Raw genomic sequence first — 4,024 nt, forward strand, 5'->3', positions numbered from 1 at the left:
GCCCCACTAACCACGCCACCCCACCCATGGGACACATCCCTAGAGAGAGAGAGAGACGCCCCATACACTCGCTCCCCTCCCCCATGCGCTGTGCCCCAGCCCAGGCCCGGGGGAATAGGCGGCAGCCCACCCACAGGGTGGGGGGCGCAGCTGAAAGGGGTTGTCGGGGAGGGCGGCCCCTGCCTGGGGTCAAAGGGCGGGCGACCCGCGCGTGCGCAATCGGCGGCGGCGGCGGCGGGGGCGGCCACGAGCTGGGGGTGGGCCAGGCGAGGAGAGGAAGGGGGCTGGAAGGTCTCCACCTTGGCGAGTCCAGCCGTGGAGGCGCATCTTGTGTGAGTGTGAGTGAGTGAGTGTGAGTGTGAGTGTGTGTGTGTGTGTGTGTGTGTGTATAGAGAGACAGCCCCCCACCCCGGCCCGCCGCTCCCTGCCCGCCCCGCCCCACCCCGCCTGTCACCCCCATCCCTCGGAGCCCGCCGGACCCGGCCGGTGAACTCAACAGGCCCGCCCGGTGCGGGTCAGCGCCGGCGCGGGGCCTGGGGCGGGAGGAGGCGGCGGGAAAGCGCAGAGAGGCTCGGCTTCTTGAGCGGGGCAGGGGCGCCCTCTGCCGTCTAGGGCCACACCACCCTGAACGCGCCCGATCTCGTCTGGTCTCGGAAGCTAAGCAGGGTCGGGCCTGGTTAGTACTTGGATGGGAGACCGCCTGGGAATACCGGGTGCCGTAGGCTTCTTTTTTTTTTTTTTTTTTTTTTGTTTTGCCTCTTGTTCTGTCCCCTCTCTGGGAGCGAGGAGGCGGCCCGGGGCGGGGGTCACCCCCACCCTCAGCGCCCGCCGCGGTGCCTGGCGCCCCAGCCCGCACCGTGGGGCCTCCTCTTGTCCCAAGCCGCGACACCGCCGTCACGCGCCAGCATGCGTGGCTTCTGGACTGTCAGGTCTCAGACCAAAGGTCTGCTCCGTGGGAACCGACACGCTGGAGGAAACCTTGAGAGTCTGAGAGGGGAGGGAGTTCCAGAAGAAGGCCAGGATGTCATTTTGAGGGAGTATGTGACCAGAACTCGTCCCGTTGCTTTTGGGGTTCTATGGGCTACACGTAGGAATCTTTGGTGGTGGCACCTGATGTTGGGGGATCCGGAGTCACACCCAGACCTGCCCCACAGGCCTCCTTTTACTTTTCTCTTCGGATTCATTATGTTTAAAAAGTGTCTCTTATCTCTATGATTGCATTTTCTTTTCTCTCTCTTTTCAAGCAGATGATGGGAGTCCAAGTATTAAGGTGACATGTGTTGCCCGTGCCCCCCTCCCCCCTGTGTTCTTATTCATTAACCTCTGATGTTGTTCCAGCGTATTGTGGGGGTACCAATGTTAAGGTCGGGTACGTTGCCCTCTCCCAGCCTCCCCCCTCGGGTCAGAGCCTCAAGTGCGCCCATCCCCCAGTCGGTGCGCACCCACCCCATTCCTAATGGAGGTGTATGCCCATCCCCTCCCCCCACCCGCCCGACACCCACCCGATGAAGGTGATTCCTCTGTGTCCACTTGGGTGTCCGTCGGTTCGTACCCATTTGCTGGTGAGCGCGAGCACGTGGTGCTCGTGTGTCCATTCTTGGGCTACCTGGCTTACTGGAACGGGTTCCAGCTCTGGCCAGGAGAACCACGAGAGGTGCCCTCTCACCGCTGCTCCTCCTAGCTGAATAGCACTCCGTGGTGTCCACGCGCCACATTTCATTTACGCACTCGTGGGTCGATGGGCACTCGGGTCGCTTCCAGGTCTTTGCGATTGTGACTTGTGCCCTGACTCTAACCCTAACCCTTACCCAGCCCCGTCTCCTCCTCGGCCCCTGCCTGACTGACTCCTTCCCGCCCGGCCTGTCACCTGTCACCGTCCTCTGCCCCTGCCTGACACGCTCCTCCCCGCCCGGGCCGTCACCGTCCTCGGCCCCTGCCTGACGGGGCTCCTCCGTCGCCTGGGCCTTCCAAGGGCTTGGTGTGGACGCTGGTTCCAGGACGCCCTCCCAGGAACCCGGTAGCAGGGCGGCCGCAGCGTCTCGCGCCACCCAACCGTCCGCCGGCCGGCGGCCGTCGCTAAGTGGCCTGCGGGGGACGTGCCCCCACTGTGGGGCGGGCGCCCAGCCTGGTGTCTTCTCTGAGGCCCCGTGGCTGCTTTTCCCCCCCCCGCAAGGGGAGAGCCGCGGAGGTGGGGACCGCCTCCTCGTGGGGACGTACACCCAGCTCTCCACGTCGGATTCCGGGGCTCTCTGTCCTGCCAGAAGGCCCAGCTGGCCTGCGGGTCCTTAGAGTGGCAAAAACATCCGAAAACTGAGATTGAGGGTCCGGTGGTTGTCTGCACTTTTGTGCTGGGCACCCCAGGGAGGCCCGGGGGCTGGCTGGACAACGCGGTCTGCTGGGCGGGGGGGGGGTTTGGAGGAGCAACTGATGCCCTTTGCACTTTGGGTAGCAAGTGTCTGAGGTGTCTCTGAGCCCTGCGCCATGTCGGGGGTGGGGGTGGGAGGTCGGGGGGGGGGGTGGAGGAGCAGGAGGAGGAGGAGGAGGAGGAGGTGGGAAGGGCCGTGGCCTGCAGTCGTGTTCCCGGGGTGGCTTCTTCCACAGGCTGCTTGGCCTGGGCTCCCTGCACCTGGGCCTTTGGAGGACTGGCCCTGTGCTTGCCAACGCTTCCCCTGCAGGGACCCAGAGCTGGGAGGTTGCATCTCTCAGCCCTGGGTCGGGCAGAGCCCCAGCGGGCCATGCCCACAACCTCTCTCAGCACGGGTCCCCCAGAAGGCTCCTTTGGGACCAGGATTCTCTTGCGGGTGACTCTTTAAGGTCTGGCCCCTGGATGGAGGGGCACCAGGAGTAGAGGAGCAGGAAGGGGAAGGGGGTGGCCGTGCGAGGGGACACTTTCAGGCCAAGTCCCAGCTTCAGCCTGATCCTCCTGGGAACCCCGGGGTGTACGTCACACCTCCTGGTTGTCCCGCTCTGAGACAAGGAGCCGGGCTTCGCATTCCCCCAGCAGCCAGTCGTGGGCTGAGGACACCTGGGGCGTTGGGAACTCCCTGGCTTCTCCTTGGCTTAACATCTGGAGCTGCTTGGGAATCGCGCCGCCACACACACCCGAGTGCAGGTGTCTTCTGCACAGACTGCGGGCCTCGCTCTTCTGAATGCCGCTAGCTCGCCACCCACCCACGGGTGAACCTGGTCAGGGTACTTTCTCTCGGGGGCAGACTCTGATCCTGGCGGGCTACCGGTGTCTCTGTTTGCTCGTTTCTTTCTTCCATTTCGGGAAAGGCTTCCTTACTGGGTGTGGAAATCTCCTATGCCTTTCCTCGCCTATTCTGTCAGCTTTAAAATTCTCTTTCAGTTGCCACCCTCACAGATGGATTAGGAAACTCTTTCCGGTGCACTCATTAGTGAAATGACCTCAATGAAGCTGGAATCCAATATCTAATCGCCGATTTTTAGCGAGTCCACACGCCAGGGGGGTCGGGGTCCAATGCAGCCCCGGCCAGGCCCAGGCCCCTTGGACTGGGCCACAGGAGGACACAGAGGAGGGTCCCGGCCCCCACGGTCGCGTTGCCGGCAGTTCTCCAAGGGCTTGGGCGTTTTCCAGAGGTAGGAGATGGAGGGGACTGATTTCTTCAGCGCCCCACTAACCACGCCACCCCACCCATGGGACACATCCCTAGAGAGAGAGAGAGACGCCCCATACACTCGCTCCCCTCCCCCATGCGCTGTGCCCCAGCCCGGGCCCGGGGGAATAGGCGGCAGCCCACCCACAGGGTGGGGGGCGCAGCTGAAAGGGGTTGTCGGGGAGGGCGGCCCCTGCCTGGGGTCAAAGGGCGGGCGACCCGCGCGTGCGCAATCGGCGGCGGCGGCGGCGGCGGGGGCGGCCACGAGCTGGGGGTGGGCCAGGCGAGGAGAGGAAGGGGGCTGGAAGGTCTCCACCTTGGCGAGTCCAGCCGTGGAGGCGCATCTTGTGTGAGTGTGAGTGAGTGAGTGTGAGTGTGAGTGTGTGTGTGTGTGTGTGTGTGTGTAT

The 4,024-nt window shown here is 64.1% G+C and overlaps 1 non-coding gene across 1 annotated transcript; it reads left to right on the forward strand.

Annotated features, from left to right (window-relative positions):
• The first annotated feature begins 606 nt into the window (after window positions 1–606).
• LOC142869057 (5S ribosomal RNA) lies at window positions 607–725 on the forward strand. Its single transcript, XR_012917859.1, has one exon. It is a non-coding gene; the product is annotated as a 5S ribosomal RNA (ribosomal RNA).
• The last annotated feature ends 3,299 nt before the right edge of the window (window positions 726–4,024 follow it).

Source organism: Microcebus murinus, unplaced genomic scaffold (genome assembly GCF_040939455.1).
Source record: "Microcebus murinus isolate Inina unplaced genomic scaffold, M.murinus_Inina_mat1.0 scaf054_hap2_Mmur4.0, whole genome shotgun sequence".
NCBI lineage: Eukaryota > Metazoa > Chordata > Mammalia > Primates > Cheirogaleidae > Microcebus > Microcebus murinus.